The sequence below is a fragment of the Saccopteryx leptura genome, chromosome 2 (genome assembly GCF_036850995.1).
Source record: "Saccopteryx leptura isolate mSacLep1 chromosome 2, mSacLep1_pri_phased_curated, whole genome shotgun sequence".
NCBI classification, from domain to species: domain Eukaryota; kingdom Metazoa; phylum Chordata; class Mammalia; order Chiroptera; family Emballonuridae; genus Saccopteryx; species Saccopteryx leptura.
In genome coordinates this window covers 129,999,432-130,018,561 of record NC_089504.1, presented here as the reverse complement: position 1 = coordinate 130,018,561, position 19,130 = coordinate 129,999,432, and the positions used below count along the sequence as shown (strand labels likewise).

The 19,130-nt window shown below is 43.3% G+C and overlaps 1 protein-coding gene, 1 long non-coding RNA gene and 1 pseudogene across 2 annotated transcripts in view; 1 reads left to right on the top strand and 2 right to left on the bottom strand.

Annotated features, from left to right (window-relative positions):
- The window catches only part of LOC136393881 (receptor-type tyrosine-protein phosphatase S-like), a 55,141-nt pseudogene extending 51,936 nt beyond the window's left edge, over positions 1-3,205 (bottom strand).
- The window catches only part of LOC136394896 (uncharacterized), a 292,059-nt gene that overhangs the window by 187,484 nt on the left and 85,445 nt on the right, over positions 1-19,130 (bottom strand). The window lies entirely within an intron of this gene.
- LOC136393880 (spermatogenesis-associated protein 31D1-like) overlaps positions 1-19,130 on the top strand; it is a 371,407-nt gene that overhangs the window by 320,825 nt on the left and 31,452 nt on the right. The window lies entirely within an intron of this gene.

The window sequence follows — 19,130 nt, the reverse complement described above, 5'->3', positions numbered from 1 at the left end:
AGAATTAGTTTAAGCAATCCATGTGAGACTTGGGATCCAGAAACTGAAGACCTTCATTTATTCAATATTTATTGGCATTGGGCAGGGGTGGAATTTCCTGTTACTTCTAAAAGCTTCCTATTGCTGCTCACAAGTTTAGCTGTTGATTAAAGACTGTATGCTAGGTTTACATGCACAGATAACCTCTAGAGCAGTCTTCCCTAAACTACAGCACACAGGGCTGCATGCGGCCCCCTGAAGTCATTTATCTGCCCCTGCAGCACTTCCGGGAGGGGGTACCTGTTTCATTGCTGGTCAGTGAGAGGAGCATTGTATGTGGCGGCCCTCCAATGGTCTGAGGGACAGTGAACTGGCCCCCTGTGTAAAAAGTTTGGGGGACCCTTGCCTTAGATTGTCAAATTAAAAATAAAAATGACACAGCCAACACAGCAGTAACCAACCACTATGAATGAATCAAAATTATACCTATTTTTTTTATCAGATTAGCAAAAAGTCTATCTTTTGGTGTGCCGGAGAATTATAGTAGTCACTTTCTGTGTGTCCATGAAATGAAAAAGGTTGAAAATCACTGCCTTAGAGAGTTGTTGTGAAAAATCAAACGATATACTTACATGGAAAGATACAAGCACTAAACAGCAAGCACTTCTGTTAGCTGTTCCTAGTACCAAGTACATGTTTTTAAATGAATGAGGAAATCCTATATGTATTGATTTGGAATAAAGTCATGACATAGTGTCTTATGGAAATGCAACTGAATAACTCACTTAGTAATGGGTCTGTTCAGCAAAGAAAGAAGAAATGCATGACACATATTTATAGGTGCATCCAAACAAGCCTAGAAAGGAGCACATGCACCAAGCATTGACTTTGTCCATTACCTCTGGGGAGGCTGAGAAAGGTTTACATTTGTATACTGGTATTTGCTTGAATTAACAAGTGTATACTATTTTTATAATTTTTTAAATACACATTCTACAGTGGGATTTTTTTTAACCGTCCAGTTGAATATCTCTCATGTCCTGGTTTAAGAAAAGATAAGCTTCTTAAAGATGAGGAAACTAAAGTCCAGCTAGGAAAAGTTCACACCCTGTAAGTACTAGCTCTCCTACATGTCTCGTTTCAGATTCCTTTATAGTCTTTACAGTCCTTGGCATGTCATGTGCCTGCCATAGGACCCCAACACAAACTGCTGGTTTTCCCCCTTTCCCTTACTGTCCTGATTATCTGAGGCACTCCTTTTATTGTGTCCAAGTAGCTTCCACATTTCGTATCTTAACAGCTTCTTTCCTGACTTGCATATCTTTCTCTCCGTTTGCCTGCTTGTCTTTCCGCCCCTCAGACAGGTGCCCTTGCCCAGGAAAACCCACTGGAGTGACAACCCCGCCCTACACATTCAGGTTTCAGCCAGGCACAGGGACTGTAAATTGCAGGACAGATTATGCCTCCAAGCTGCCTTTGTCTAGCAAAGAGTCCAAACTGACTTGACTTCTGAACGTGTTTTCTTATTCAGTCAAGAAACAGTGCTTGGTATGTTTTGGCAGGCAGTTTTTCCTTTAGGTCTTTCCTTACACAGGTGTTTCTTTTTCCTTTGGCTTCTCTATAAGTTACAAAGCTATTTTGTACCCACCAACCCAAACATTCTCTACCTCACTTACCCTTTATCGTGTTCATTTTTATTGTTTTAGCACCCAGCACTTTCACTTCTGCTTCCTCACTCTCTCACACTCCAGCCCTCTTAGCCCCAATTTTCTATTTCAGTCACATAGGAAGCTGTTACATGTTGAACGGGGAAGGAAAAAAGAATTCCAGGCTCTAAGCAGGTAATCTTCCAGACCAACTCTCACAGGGGAACCCTAAGCTTCAGGAACCAAGTCTGCCCGGGGGCAAACAGGCCACCAGAACAGGATCAGCATCAAAGTGCTCTGGCGTCTGAAGAGCTGATTGATTCCCAATAAACCAATCAGCGTGCGAGGCTGTGCAAAAACAAGGGAGGACCCAGATTACAGAGCAGGACTGGAGTTCAAGCTTAAAGGGACAGGTGAGCCAGGTCCCAAGGTTTCACGTGCATTTTTGCATTTACCAGGTTACAATTAACCCTGGAACGCCGGTCTCCCTAAATTCCTCCTTTGGAGTTTCCCCAGTTTCATATATGCAAACAGAGAAACATTACTTAGCCAACCATTCATAAAATTGGGCCATTAATGGTCAATGGAGGAGTAGCCTTAGAGTGGGACAGAGGCCATTAAAATCCTCCCTCCTTTCTCAGTTCCACTCCAGGTCCTCAACAAAAATCAATTGGTTCTTGAAATAGTAAATCACTCAAAAACGCTCGCCTACTCGCCAAAGCTGATTACCAAAATGCTATCAATAAACAGTGGAATAAGTTTCCCTTTCCCGAACGGCTGGGGTAAATTGTGTTGGCATTTAATGAACTTGAAATGTTTTATTACCTGCTAACAAAAGAAGCAAATGAGCTATTAGGCTGAAGTCGGAGAAAGACCTGAAACATGCAACCACGCAAGCTAAGGCAGAGCCGCCTCCCCCGACTCGGACACCGCCCTCCGCCACAACCTCCCCCACCTCGTCGCCTGACCGCTCCTCCAGGCTCTACCCCACACTCTTCATATGGAGGCACAAAGATTTGGGGCGGGAGGGCGAAAATATCAGATTTCCTGCTGTGTTTCAAACTTCAGCAGAACTGTTCTATGCACTCCAAGTGTCCCAGCCCCTGGAATCACAGATCTGTCAACCTTAGCTTTCCCACGGTGCAGCGCTTCACCCACTCATCTTCCACCATTCCCGGGCTGGAGACACCTGCGTCCTTGGGGATGCGAGATGGGGAAGGGGGCGTGGAGAAGACAGAAATGGCCAGTGTAAGTTAAGAGGTACCCGCCTAGGCCAGGAAGCTGGCAGCCAGAGAATCCTGGGGCCAATGGAACTAGAGAGGGGGGTCTGGAACGTGAGCGGAAGGACTGAGAGGAAAGCGGGAGAGCCGCAGGCGTCGCTGCACTCACTCTGCATAGCCAGTAGCCCAGGGAAGCCGCCGGGTCTCCTTGATGATGAGGATAGGACGGGCGCTGTGGTCGGCGCTGCACTCCACCTCGTCCTGAGACAGCCCCAGGAACTCCGCCGCCTGTAAGGAAGCGCAGGGGCAGGTCAATACTCCGCAGCCGCCACCGTGCTCGGAGCCTGAGCTGCCAGCCATGATGCCGCCCATAAAATTGGCCAGGGCAGATTTCACGCGAGTGAGCATATTACTCCGGCGCCCGGCAGCAGCGGTGCGAGCAGGAGGCGGAGGCTGGGGCCCGGCGAGGCGCAGCGCGGAGCATGCAGGCTGGGGCCGCCGCCCAGCGGTCGAGCAGTGGGGTCGCTAGTGTGCGCCGCCCGGTTCCCGGAGCCTAGTGCTGAGTGCTGCAGGGTGCCGAGCCCTGGCTTCCCGCGCCCCGTGTCGCCGCCGCCTCCCCTCGTCATACTTCTGCAACAGCGAGGCATGGAGCGGGCGGGGTTGGAGAGAGGCCGTGCGCCCCGGAGCGGTTGGGCGGTTGCAACCGCAGCAGGGCCCGTCCTCGCCCGCTGCGCTCGACTCCTGCGTGAGCGGAACTGAGCCGGCGAGATGTTCCCGCTGCTGCCAGGCTACCGCTGTCAAGTCCTGTGATAATCAGGCTGCAAGGGCTCTAGCTACTGTTTTGGCCGGAGCTCAGCCCCTCCCCTGACTCCCCGGCGAGGCTCCACTAAGATCACGACCTCTTGGCGGGGGAAGGAGGGGGGCAGGAAGGGTCTGTACCTGACGGAGTAGGTAGGGGCGCTGTAAGCTCGAGGCGGTACAGGCGTTAGGGGAAGTCACATGGGGCCAGGCAGCCTGGAAAAGCCAGTTGAGAAATCCGCTCTGGGAGGAATGCCGCCTACACCTTTGGGAAAGGAAAGGGGAGCAGGCCGGGAAAGGGAAGACAGGTGGAATCCTGGAGGGAGGTCACGTCCTGCAGTGGAAATGAGGAACACCTGGTGTAACAGACTTTCAGAGCTTTAAAAACCAACCTACAACAGTTGCACAGGAATTATTCAAGTTTTGCCCTAGGCATTTCTGAGAATTACTTCGCTTGTTCATTATCAGCAAACGCATCATTATCTGCGGAGCAAAACCTTTTTGAAACCCAAAAATAAGCTTACTAGGCAAAGAAAACAAGCTCTAAGAAATTTGAAGCAAGCTCTATTTTATCTGGTACTTAAAGGCTCAATAAATTTATACAAGTGTTTTCTTCCAATATAGCAACAGAAGTACATTTTCAAAGCTGATCTTGTTTACTATTGAGAAAATTAATGCAGCCTCTTTTTTTTTTTTCTTACTTACAAAATTAAGGGCCTTTTAAAACTAAAGCAAATAAAATAGAACAGAGCGCCTGACTTGTGGTGGCGCAGTGGATAAAGCGCCGACCTGGAAATGCTGAGGTCGCTGGTTCAAAACCCTGGGCTTGCCTGGTCAAGGCACATATGGGAGTTGATGCTTCCAGCTCCTCCCCCTTCTCTCTCTCGGCCTCTCCTCTCTCTGTCTCTCTCTCTCCTCTCTAAAAATAAATAAATTAAAAAAAAATTTTTTTTTTAAAAAAGAAAAAAAAATAGAACAGAGCAACTCAATGAAATGCTAAAGTAAAAATGAATGAATGTTTGCAACAATAAAAAAATGTTGGTCTTGCATTAAAACAAATCAGAAAAAATGTGGAAAATGTGCTTCTTTAGGCGTGGCATTTGTTAAATATTGGCTTTTTTTTTTTCTTTGCAAGAGAGCATATCCTGGTCGTGTTTACTTATTCTGTATCCTGCTCCTATGTTTACCTACCAATTAATTTGCCAGGATTCTGTATTACTTGAGGTGTTAGGCACTGACACCACACTTGGAGTTCAGGAGGAAATACAGGCTCTGGTTCTTACAGAATAGGAGGAGGAAGAGCAGCCCTGGTGTTGAAGGGGGAGCTAATTCTCTGAAGAGAAATTGGAATCCTTGCTCTTCTGGGAAGCCTGGGTAAACCTCGTTGATTCCTTTTATAATATTTTTAAGGCATTTCCTCCCCATTACAGTTTACGTTCAGTATTGTTTGTATTAGTTTCAGGTGTACAGCATAGTGCTTAGGAAATCTATACAGTGTGTCCGTAAAGTCATGGTGCACTTTTGACCGGTCACAGGAAAGCAACAAAAGATGATAGAAATGGGAAATCTGCACCAAATAAAAGGAAAACCCTCCCAGTTTCTGTAGGAGGATGTGGCAGCATGTGCGCATGCGCAGATGATGATGTAACACCGTGTATACAGCAATGCAGCCCACGGCCGTGCCAGTCGAGATGTGGACGGTACAGAGGAAAGTTCAGTGTGTTCTATGGCTCGCTAAATTCGAATCCGTGATCAAAGTGAACGTGGGCCGGGGCACTGAGGATGGCTCCAATTGCAACAGAGCAATGCCCCAGGTGGGCAGAGCATCTTCCCCTAGTGGGCATGCCGGTGGATCCCTCTCAGGTGCATGTGGGAGTCTGTCTCTCTGCCTCCCCACTTCTCACTTTCAGAAAACTACAAAAAAAAACACATCAGCCTTTAGTGAAATAACATTCTTGTTAATAAGTCTTTTTCACTTTTCACAGAACAAAAATGTAATTTATCTTGGTCCCTTTCTCCTCATTTTAAATTTGGGGCAGAATTTCTAAGTGATGTAAATCTAAATGAGCAAAAATGGTCTTCACAACCTTTTCTTTCCTGAACTATATACTTCCAGTGGAATCACTATATAGTGATCAACCATTCAACCAACACATGCTTGGATAAACTTACAATTCCCTTTCTTAAATTTTTCTTGGTAGAATAATTAGCTTTTAACTATGTTTTTTTTTGGATAGTTCAGAAACTGATTTTCAATAGAGAATATGTTCCTTTTCTTATGTAGTGCCAGTGGGTGAGCCACGCAAGTCCACATTGGATTCGGAAGACAGACAAAGAAACTGTGAAGCTAGAAAGAATTGGGCCATTTCCATTTAATAGAGTCTCGCAATGGTGGATGAAATAAACAGGGAGGGGAAAACCTCAGGGTAACGAACAGCGAAAATGGCTCCTCACAGTGGTGGGCAGGCAATCCGCAATCTGCCCTGAGGGCAAGCACCCATAACCTTACATAAAACTATACACATGTGGTGCTGCCACACACTTGTGCACTAATTCATGCAAAGCACAAGCGAGCAAGCCTAACAGCTGTTTCCCAACACACTGAAAACTTGTTCTACCAACAGCACGCAAACAGGGATTACATTACTTTGAATATTTCTATAGATCCCAGCTGACTGATAAATCTACTATCTTATTTTTATACCCATCTCTAATTTCAGGGTCCACCATCCCATGATTTTCCAGACAAATATTTTTCATGAAACTTATTCCTTAATTATGTAATTCATGAAAATTAGGGGTTTCAGATGGGAGGTATATCCTGATTAAAATGAGGGCAATCATCCCTTTAGGAGAGCCCCTGAAGAAGTGTCTTGCACACCTACTGCAGGTACAAATTTGGGAATATCTATGCTACCAGATTTAGGATTAGTGATTCCCTAAATTCAAACATTACAGTAATCAGAAACAGACCCTCGATGTGTTTATTACAGACTGTATATATGCCTCAATCCTCAAGAGGTATGCTTCAGTTTTGTCTCTTTGTGTTCTCTTTATCCCTGGAAAATGTGGGTTGAAGATTTTAATAGAACATTCATTTACAGGTTAGATACATTGACTTTATAGCTGGATGGTTTTTATATAAATTAATCTCATTACTAGACCTATAATGCTATGTTTTTGACTATTCAGATTCTCTACCATCAATAAGACTGTTTTCAAGAAAAAAACTGGTCTGGATAATTTCTTCAGTCAAAACATTAGGATTCTCCTAAAAGAGTTATTAATTACAAAAAAACACAATAACTTATACTGGAAAACCCTGGTGGACATAACCTGAAATAAGTTATCAACATTAGCACTCCCAGCAGTGAGACAGTAACATACTATACCCCTTAACATCATGTACTGAAAAGGGCACAGCCCTTCTGTGGTGTTTGTCCCCCAGATTATTAACCTTGGTGTAAACATGGGAAGTCATGAGTCAAACCCAAACAGCATATTCTACAAAATACCTGACCAGGTATCTTCAAAAGTGTCAAGGTCCTGAAAGACAAGGATAGTCTGAAGAATTATCACAGATTGCAGACATAAAAAAGACACAGCCCACTAAAATGATGTACTGATGTTTATTTCTCAGTTCTGATGTCAACATTAAGGGAAGCTGGGTGAAGGGTATTGTTAAGGGAAGCTGGGTGAAGGGAAACCAGCTGTGTTAGGCTTCTTTGCACTTTGTGTGATTAGTGCATGATTACTTGGCAGAGCCGTGTGTATTTAGCCTATATATGACTATTTTTTTTTCTTTTCTTCTTTTTTTTATTTTTTTATTTTTTACAGAGACAGAGTCAGAGAGAGGGATAGATAGGGACAAACAGGAATAGAGAGAGATGAGAAGCATCAATCATCAGTTTTTCGTTGTGACACCTTAGTTCATTGATTGCTATCTAATATGTGCCTTGACTGCGGGCCTTCAGCAGACTGAGTAACCCCTTGCTTGAGCCAGAGACCTTCGGTCCAAGCTAGTGAGCTTTTGCTCAAACCAGATGAGCCCATGCTCAAGCTGGCGACCTCGGAGTCTCGAACCTGGGTCCTTCAGCATCCCAGTCCGACGCTCTATCCACTGCGCCACCGCCTGGTCAGGCTATTTTCTTTTTTTTAAATGCAGTGAGAGGAAGGGAGGCAGAGAGAGAGAGACTTCCGCATGCACCCCAATCGGGATCCACCCAGCAAGCCCTTTAGGGGTGTTACTCTGCTCTTCTGAGGTGTAGCTCCGTTGCTCAGCAACTGAGGTCTTCTTAGTGCCTGAGGTGGAGGCAATGGAGTCATCCTCAACATCCTGAGCCAACTAGTTCCAATCAAATCATGGGTGAAGGAGGGGAAGAGAGAGAGAAGTGAGAGGAGGAGGGGAAGGGTGGAGAAGCAGAAGGTACTTCTCCTGTGTGCCATGGTGAGTAATGCTGCAGTGAACATAGGAGTACGTGTATCTTTACAAATAAATGTTTTCAAATTTTTCGGGTAGGTACCCAAACGAGGGGTTGCTGGGTCATATGGCAAGTAAGTCTGTTCTTTTTTTTTGAGAATTCTCCATACTGCTTTCCAGTTTACATTACCATCAGCAGTGAATGAGGGTTCCTTTTTCTCTACAACTTCTTCAACATAAAAGAAAATATATGCTCTAAATTTTTTTTTTTTTTGTATTTTTCCGAAGCTAGAAATGGGAGAGACAGTCAGACAGACTCCCGCATGCACCCGACCGGGATCCATTCGGCACGCCCACCAGGGGGCGATGCTCTGCACACCAGGTGGCGATGCTCTGCCCCTCCGAGGGGTCGCTCTGTTGAGACCAGAGCCACTCTAGTGCCTGGGGAAGAGGCCAAGGAGCAATCCCCAGCGCCCTGGCCATCTCTGCTCCAATGGAGCCTCGCTGCGGGAGGGGAAGAGAGAGCAGAGAGGAAGGAGGGGGGGGAGTGGAGAAGCAGATGGGCGCTTCTCCTGTGTGTCCTGGCCGGGAATCGAACCCGGGACTCCTGCACCAGGCCGACGCTCTGCCACTGAGCAAACCGGCCAGGGCCATCTTTCCCTCTTGAACTGGGGAAACATTAATCAAACACCTATGTCTGTGGCACTGTTGATACCAAAGTAACTAGGATATGGTGCTTACCCTCAGGAGGTTTGTTCACAATCTCGGGGAGAGGCAGCCTTGTAAAAAAACGAATCAAAATCAAAATAATATGACAAGTGCTACACAGTGTTGGTAATAGCTATGATCTAGTGGAGGGGGGAGGGATAAAAGAGACTGTACAATAATCAAGTTAGACCCGGAATTTTGGTACAGTGCAAATGTTTCTCAGAGGCCTTTCCACTGTTTAGAATGCTCTGATGATATTGCTCTGGCCGGGTAACTCAGTTGTTCAGAATGTTGTCTGGATACAGCAAGGTTGTGGGCTCCATCTCCAGTCAGGGCAGACAAGAATCAGCCAATGAAAGCGTAAGCAGGTAGAACAACAAGTCGACGTTTCTCTCTCTCTCCTTTCTTCTCTCTCTCTAAAATCAATAAATTAAAATATTAGAAAAGTATATATTAGTACATTACACAAGCTATGTGTTTACTAAAGTACTTATGTGCAATACTGATGTAAAGTCCTAAAAATTCTATGTTCTATTTCATCTCTCTTTTAGGTGCATTTCAAGAATAGTAATATCCTAAACACTAATTATTGGTTAAATTCTTTGAGTGAATGAGGTTTTATAAATGGCTGTGATAAATACAGAGAATTAATTTTAAGTTTCAAATGTACAGTGTAAAAGTTATTTTCGTTAAGAAAATGAACACCAATATTGTGATAAGTATATATGGTGGGAAATGAATAATTAGATTTATTGAGATGATCACTTCATAAGTTACATAAGTGTCTAATAACTGGATGGTACACCAGAAACTAATATAATATTGTACATCAACTTTAATTGAAGACTAGAAAAAATTATTTAAAAAAATGAATACCACTTAAAATATAAGTAATATTCAAGGAAACTGGGTCAAAATTCACTTTCTCATTAGCAAAACATAAATTTTATTTAATACCGTTTAAGACAGCTTTGAGCCAGTTAACCTTTGCTGGCTACCTTACGCAGCACAGTCTGGTAGTTAAAAGAGTGAAGCAGAAATAACTCTTTTTTTTTTTTTGTATTTTTCTGAAGCTGGAAACGGGAGAGACAGTCAGACAGACTCCCGCATGCGCCCCACCAGGATCCACCCAGCACGCCCACCAGGGGTGATGCTCTGCCCACCAGGGGGCGATGCTCTGCCCCTCGGGGGCCCTTGCTCTGCCTTGACCAGAGCCACTCTAGCGCCTGGGGCAGAGGCCAAGGAGCCATCCCCAGCGCCCTGGCCATCTTTGCTCCAGGAGGGGAAGAGAGAGACAGAGAGGAAGGAGGGTGGGGGTGGGGGGGTGGAGAAGCAAATGGGCACTTCTCCTATGTGCCCTGGCTGGGAATCGAACCCCAGTCCCCCGCAGGCCAGGCTGACGCTCTACCGCTGAGTCAACCAGCCACTTTCTTAACATATACTGAACTGCTGCGCCCATACAATATGGTTGCCTGAACAAACTGACTTGAGGGAAAGCAATCCCCTTTTTCCTCTCTAATCTTTAATATCTGTTTTGCAACATTCCCCATCGCACAGGGATGGACTACCAGTGAAGGGACACACACATTGTGTCATTATCATTTTAAATCCTTGCTGCCTGGAAACCAACGCATAATTCATGTCTCAGCTGTTTGCATTTAACCATTTTTAAAGGGCATGTTTTGGCGATATCTTGATAAGATAAAAACTGCGAACTCCACTTGTCTCTCAAGCCCAGGTCACAAAAATTCATACCCAGGATCTCTACATCTTAGGATGAGTTCTGTCCAGAGCGCCCACCGCAAAGCAAGTAGTGCGCATCCCTGCCACTTACAGTCAGGACAGCCTCTGAAAGAAGGGATCACTGTCAAATCAGGCAAGTTTCCACTTTGAATGCAAAGTAACCAGCATATAGGTCAAGAATCAGGTTCTGGCACTCTTGCTAAAGGGTTCCTTTTAAAACATGCCTTAAAGGGATGTAGGAGGCAACATCCTTGCTAACAAAACCGAGAAATGTGCAGAGAGCCTGGCGCTGCTAGACCAGCCTGGGGTGTCCTCCCACCCTCCCCGCGGGCCTGTGTCCCCTGAGCCTCCTGTGTCCCCTGAGCCTGCCGGGTTCAAAACGTCCAAGTCCTGCTCCCCCACCCACCAGGGAGACTCTCCCCCTCCCCGTGCCCCAGAGAGCGTTTCCCCCAGCTTCCAGCCACCCCCTAGAAAACCCTTTACTCAGTTGAGAACCCGGCTCTGCAGGGACCTCTGGCAGCACAGGAATCTCAGTTATCCCAAAAGGACCTCAGAAAGTCCCGAGCCCCGCTCTCCAGCCCTGCTGCGCCCTCAACTTCCCAGTAGAATTCCCAGAGGCAGGTTCCATTCAGCCGGCCAGGGTCCGCGTCCTGCCCATGCCCTGCGCGTATTGCTTACCGCTTGCTCTGGCTCGAGCTCCGCAAAGCAGCGCTCCACGACTCCGGACCTCTACCAGCTCGCTGGGGCTCCACGGTGCGCCTCGCGCCAGGGTACCGCCTTCTCCGTCCCCCGCCCCCCACCCGGCCATCCCCGTGGTCTACGAGCCCCCTCCCGGCCCCCTCTCCCCCTTGCCTTCTTGTGCTGCGCCCCTCCCTAGTCCCCAATAGTCCAGCCTCCACCCTAGTTCACGCTGGGTGGCTCCAGGGAACCGTGGGCTCCAATACGGGCCAGACAGGGCACCCACCGCTCCTAGCCTCCGGCTCCCCTTGTACGCACCGCTGGCCCAGATTTCCACATCCTTACCTCCAACCCACTCCGCGCCCAACCTGCATCCCTACCTGCGCCCATTTCTCCTCCAGCATCACCTCCCACCCCGCCCAGTTTGGGAATAGCCCCAATCTTCCATCCCACCCACCCCTACCTCCTTCTCACGTGGCGGGGCAGGGCTGCTGTCCACTGACAGGGTAGGCGGAGAAGGGGCACGCGCCCAGCGAGAGTGGTGGGCCCCTGGGCAGGGCGCTAGGGACACAGCCCCGGAATTTTATTTTACTTTTTACAGAGAGAGAGAGAGAGAGAGAGAGTCAGAGAGAGGGATAGACAGACAGGAAAGGAGAGATGAGAAGCATCAATCATCAATTTTTCGTTGCGACACCTTAGTTGTTCATTGATTGCTTTCTCATATGTGCCTTGACTGTGGGCCTTCAGCAGACTAAGTAAACCCTTGCTCAAGCCAGCGACCTTGGGTCCAAGCTGGTGAGCTTTGCTCAAATCAGATGAGCCCACACTTAAACTGGCGACCTCGGGGTCTTGAACCTGGGTTCTCCGCATCCCAGTCCGACGCTCCATCCACTGGGCCACGCCTGGTCAGACAGCCCTGGGATTTTAAAGAGCTCAGCCAGCCTGGCTCCCCTCAAGCATACTCACTATAGCCAGGGTCACAGGGGCTTCTGTGCTTTTAAGAACTTTGCCTTTGTGCTTGAGGCCTGGCCCCGCCCAGAGGAAAGGGAGGTCTGGGCTGTCACTCCTTGCCACTGGTCCTGGTGACCTTGCAGGAGCATGGCCTAAACTGCTGACCTCTGGATGGAGGCTTAATGTCTGTCTTCTTTCCTCCTCAGAGTTGACATCCCTGCACTTGACAGGGAACCTGTGACACAAGCCCAGAGCAAGGAGGGACCAGCTGTGACTGTGCCAGCTGGTCTGGCGTGGCTCTGGCCCCTCTCTGCCTTGCTTTGCTCCACAGGGTCCAGCAGGTGCCTGGCCCACAGGGGCCTTTTATAGGTATCAAGGGATCCAACTTCGTTGGCCTTCCTGAAAGCTGAAAATGAGCTCAGCTCCCTTCACGAGTGATGGATTCATTGCAAGAATGGGACAAAAGTGGAGTTCTGGTTGTTTCCCCGTGGAGCAGCTTTCCTGGGCTGCCTTCATCAGGGCTGAATCTGTCTGAATAGCAGTCTGCCTGCCCTGGAGTGTTACCTGTCCAAGGAGAAAAAACTAAGCGTCCACAGGCACATCAGGAATCTCTTCCCCTTGTGGAACTCGGAGGTGTGTGTGTGTTGTAGGGGTAGTTTTGTAGATTCTGTTTTATTTTTTTCTTAGTTGAGAAATATTACTCGAGATCTTCATATCTTTTTTATTCTCTCTGAGAAGCACAAGAGTAATTTCTATTTATTTAGTTTTTTCATCACAAAAGAACTAAAGTTCGTAATACTTGTCCTCTTACAACTAATGCTGGGGTAATAAATGTAAATAGAATATTGACATTATTTTAAACTTTTTGTTAAATAAATATAGTTAAAATGATTTGCATTGAAAAGTTAATACAGGAGTATATAAAGTCAAAAGTGGAAGTCCCATTTCTCAGCCCTGTTCAAAAGTGTGAGCACGAACATCCCAGAGTATTTCTGTCCATTTCTTTCTATGCCATTGAAATCGTTTCTCCCAAGGGTTGTCAGAAACATAAAGCTAAACCATGAAAGATGGCAAGCTCTTGCCAGGAAAAGATAGGCACTAGTGGTTAGTTTGGCCTCTTTCATTTCTTTGAGAAACAAAATAATCCATCAAGGGTTCTATGCCACTTGGTCATTGGACTGGGTGACCAGTTTCTCAGATCCAAGGTCTAGAACCAGACTAGAACCCGCAATGCCGGGGAGCTGCTCGCTGCTGCCCCTTGCTGTCAGCAAGGTCACTGCAGGGTGCTGCCTCCTTCCAGGACCTTGGGACTCCCTCAGGATGGCAGGGCCCAGCCAGCACCAGCCTCCTTAAGACCTTCCTGTACCTGCACAGGTGCACCCTCCTCCATAAAACCTCACGGCTCCATTGCCTGGAGTTTGTATTTCCAATTGCTATTGTTGCTTTGTTAGGGTAACCATGAAAATAAAAAACAAAAAGACACATAAATGTACTTCCTCTCATAAGTGGTATAATGAGCAGTATTAGCAAATCGTCTCATTAGCAAAATATTGCTATCATGTCATGGTTATAGTGAGTGGCTTGTCACAAGGTTCTCAGGTAGGTTTTCCTTCGAGGTTCCATAAGTACTCTGTCGCCTGGATTTTGGCATCTAACCATCTAGACCTGTAAATGCCACAGTCCAATGATTTCCACTCATCTGTGGGGTGCGGGGTGATCACTTATTTTGAAAAGTATTTTAAATCGTCACCTCACATGAACACAGCAACTCTTTAAAGATTCAACGTTATTTGGCTTTCCTTTTCTTATATTGTTAGGGGAAAATCACCTAACATAGTTTGTCGGGAGCCGATCCATTAGTGCTGGCTAACAAGGTCACAGCAGAAGAAGATCCACTACTGCTGGTTGACAAAGTCACAGCAGAAGAAGACCAATGGCTGCTGGTTAATAAAGTCACCGCAGTGAAGACTAACAGCTGCGGGTTGACAAAGTCACTGCAAAGGAAAGGCACAATGATACTTCCCCCCTTTGACCTTTCTGAATTAATCTGGCCTTATACCCCCTTTTCTGGGTGTGTGCTGTCATTTATGGCACAGGGATAATAGTACCGTACTTTCCCTGTAGATTCGTAGTAATGTCTTTGGAAATGAGACAGAGGGTGTGAGTTCCACAGAAAAGCCTGTAAGCCCCTTGAACTGGGCTCATAGACATAAGAGGCTGGCTATGATATCCCTCATAAAGGGTTAAGTTGGTAGGAGAACTTCTTATTAATCATGTTAGAAACAATAGATTGTGACTTATGAATAGGTAGGAAACAGTAACTATACACAGAGCACCTTTCAGCCTTCACTTAATTCATCACTTTTCCTCCCTAGCCTTCTCATGTGGTAGAGTAAAGAAACTTTCCATTCTTCTTGCATACCTGACCTGCAGGTGGTGGAACACTCTGAGAAAAGTAAAGTTAGAACTTAATTAGTGTATGACTATAGTAATAAATAAAATTTGACTAGACAATAGTATTCTAGACAAGGTAGAGTTATTAATCAGTACTGACCTTTTGGAAGGTTGTATCAATATTGTTATTGCTGTTCAAGTTATTGTATAATTGTTCTTTGAATGACTTACAGTTTATAGAAATGAATTAACTGTTACCTAGAAAATGTAACCATAGTGAAACAAAAACAATGATTGATCAATGTATTCTGATTACCATGTGATTGTAACTTAGTGTGTGTGCATAAAAAGAAAGCTAGACCAGCATTTGGCAGAGATGCCTGGCAGTAAATGCTAACTAGAGAATAAAGAGAAAGAAAAGAATTCGACTCTCTCACTCGATTCGTGCCGACGCCGTCTCTTCCTGTGGGACCCCTGGATTCCCCCCGGGGCTGGACCCCGGCAATAGTTCATTCAAAATTTTCAGTCCCCTTATTGTGATATCTACTTTTCCAAACCAAAAATATAGGTTTAGGATTTTGAATTACAATAACTCCAGAAAGCATGAATTTTCCCATTTCCATTGCTCTTTTTCAAAGACAGATTGCAACCGGAACAGATATTAGCACACCCATGGTCATCTGCAGCATTGCTCACAATAGTCAAAAGGTGGGAACAAGCCGTGTCCATCCACAGATGAGTGGCTAAAGAAAGTGTACCTAGATGTACAATGGGACATTATTTATTCTGAAGAAGTTAAGAAATCATGTCATGTGCTACAACACAGATGAGCCTTGAGGACATTATGCTAGATGAAATAAGCCAGTTACAAAAGGATCAATACTGTGTAGTTCCACTTATGTGAGGCATTCAGAGCAATTGGATTTATAGCGGTATTTCCCAACGTGGGGCCCACGCCCCACAGGGGGGCAATTCGATAGTTAAGGGGGGCAATTTGAAAATGGACTCGACACGACTTTAACTCTTTCGCCCCGGGCCATTTAAATGCAATGCTAGATATCGGTGCCAAATTTAACAAAAAATGCAATTCTTAAATAATTGTGGTAAATAATTATTAAGTATATTTCGTTTGACGAGACCAAATTATCAAGTGGGTGATTGGCGTCGTCAAGTAAACTTCGTCCTGGGTTCACCGCGGAGCGTGCCGTCTGCCGCGGGGAACCCGGACGTTTTAAAAACTCACTAAACAACGCAGTTATTCTCACTTAATTGGCCCATCGCAACTTCTGTAGTGTTTCACATCATTCAGTTGGTGTTAATTTGAAATATAAGTGTCAGTCAAAACTGTTGTAAAAGCTTGTTGATTTAATAAATATACGTATATATATTGCATAGATATAATTGGTAAGTATTTGATTTTATTTTTATCAATATTAAACTCTTTATTAAGTACTTCTTGCATCGGGGCTAGAAAGCAATAATATTTTATAAATATTATTGGGGCTATAATAGTGCATGCACGACAATTTTAATTTTAGAAGCATAACTTTCCAGAAAATTTTGTCAAGTGGAAAAAATATAGAAACCTTTTTATTTGCGGTGGTAGTGTAGTAAATGTGTTATATACATTTAAATAAATATGAATTTTTAGTATACGTTTACTCTATGTCACATTGAATATATTTTAACACATATTTTAATATTAGTTATAATTGATCTTATTTTTATTATACCCCATAGTAAAATGAGTGGTGCAAGCAAGAAAAAAACTCATCAATATTCAGAGGAATATTTAAAATTTGGGTTCATACCCGCTGTTCACGATGAGCGGATTCCTTTTTGTCTTTTATGCCAGCAATGCTTGACCAACGAATCAATGAAACAAGGTCGTCTTGAGGCGCATTTGAAGGCGAAACATAGTGCTCATATTAACTCAGATTTGTTACTTTAAAACTTTAAAGAAAAATTTTGAAAAAAGCACAACATTAAAGTCTCTATTTACTGCTCATACTTCAACTAATAATCGTATTCTTGAGGCTAGTTATCAAATTTCTTTATTCATCGCTAAAACTGGAGAAAATCACACTATAGGAGAGAATTTAATAAAACCGTCAATATCAGCATTTCTTAAAACGGTTCTTGAAAAAGATGACAAAGATGTAAAAGCTATGCCACTCAGTGACAATAGTGTTAGCAGAAGAATAGACGAAATGAGTGAGGATACTGAAAAACAACTTATTGAAAAGCTGAAAACAAGAAAATTCTCCTTGCAAATGGATGAGTCAACTTTGAGAGACAGTGAGGCAGTATTGATAACTTACATAAGATATATTGATAAAGGACATTTTGCTGAAGAAATGTTGTTCTGTAAAAGATTAGAAAGCACCACTACCTCCAAAGATATATATTAATTAGCTAAAAAACTACTTAGATGTCAATGATATACCAATGAAAAATAGAACATCTTGTGCTGCGGATGGTGCTCCCAATATGATGGGCAAGAAAAATGGCTGCTTAAAATTGATGAAAGATGCGAATCCAGAAATGATTCTTGTGCATTGTGTTATTCATAGAAAAAATTTGGTAGCTAAAAACATCTCGCCTGTTGTGAATGAAGTATTACATACAGTAATAAAGTGTGTTAATGCTATTAAATCTAGTGCCAAATGTGAGCGTCTTTTCAAGCTATTTTGTGAAGAACAAAATGAAGACCATGTGAGACTTTTACTTCATACTGAGTAAGATGGCTATCTAAAGGAAACTGTTTGAAAAGATTTATGGAACTGTTTGATACTCTTAGTGATTTTTAAGCGACAAACCTGAAATGAAGTATCTGGTAACAATAGATGGTAAAGCATTTGTGAGTTATTTAGCCGATATCTTTGAAAAACTAAATCTATTAAATAAGCAACTTCAAGGAACAAATAAAACTCTTGTCGATGCAAAAGCAAAGATATTTGGTTTCATTACCAATATTGAGTTATGTCAGAAACATATTAACAACAAAAACTTTAAATAGTTTCATTGGCTCCAAAAATGTGAAGTAACTGATACCGCTTTACTTGTTGTTGTCAATCATTTGAATATTCTATCGGCTGATTTAAAAGAAAGATTTTCTGATTTAAAACAAATTGATTTCCCAACATGGATGATGCAGCCAATGTTAGTGGATTTGTCTGATATATCAAATATGCAGTATCAAGAAGAACTCGCAGAATTGCAAAATGATGAGTCAGTTAAAGCTTTATTTAATATCAAAGGAGTGATGGCATGGCTTTGTGAGGAAACAGAAATCAAATACCCAAATTCAACCAAATGTGCAAGAAAACTATTGCTACCGCCGTTTCCATCTTCATTTTTAGCTGAACGTGGTTTTGGTGCTGTCAATGATTTACTGGTAAAAAAAAGAAATTGGCTGGATAAACACAACGTGGAGACTTGAGACTAAAGCTAACCAAATTGGAACCTAATATAAAATCTCTGTTTAGCAAGCATCAAGCGCAAGGATCACACTAAATTAAAATAATAAATTAATATAGAAAAATCTGTATTAAAATTATTTGGAATTTAAATTTCTGTTTTTCATTATGTTTTGAAATTTTACTTACTGTGTTTTGTTAACAATTTCATAGTGATTTCTTCCTATAACCTATCATTTATGTTTATTAAGTGAACAAATCAATTTTTTAATGTTAAAAATTATGTATGTTACATAGGGGGGGACATAAAAATTTTAGAAAGGTTAAGGTGGGGCATGGCACAAAATAGGTTGGGAAACACTGACATACACCAAAAGTCTCCCAAATGTCCCTGTCTTTAAGCCAGTGATTCAATTTCCAGGTATTCACCCTAAAGAAATAAACAAACATATGAACAACATTTATAACAAAAGCAAACACCGAGACAGTATTTATTGTGAACCTGATTCTGCTAAGGTTTTACAAATCGTAATCCTCAAACTAACCCTACAAAGTAGGTTCCATTAGTTTCCCTCACTTACAGATTAAAACAAAAAATACTAAAGCACTGAGAGAATAAATAACTTGAATAATGCAAAGTTTGTAAATAATTCAGCCAGGATTTGAACACAGGCACTTTATCTCCACAGCTGACACTCTTTAAACTTAATATACCTTGGGCCTCTCTGCAAAGACGCCCAGTATAGTGATACTTCCCTGAGTGAAAAAAACTGGAAACAAACACTAACAGTAGAATGATGGCTGACTAAATTGATATATCCATTCATAAGATTAAGCAACATTAACATATTTTTAAAGAACTACTAACATTGACAAATACTTCTGATATATTATTACATGGGAGAAGAGCAGTTTCAAACAGTATATATTTATAATCACAAATAAAAAGTAAATATAATATGCACAATAAAACAGCTACATGGGGCACAGGCACATACAAATCTCAATTTTCACAAAAATAAAATTTTAAGTGCGCGGCACAAAAATTTAAATACAATATAAATAAACTTAAAGTAAAATCTTTACTATGAATATATAGTATAACTAATGATCTTCCAGATATGGAATTTAAGTTCCCTCAGGATTTTTAGAATATAAAATTATAATAACATTA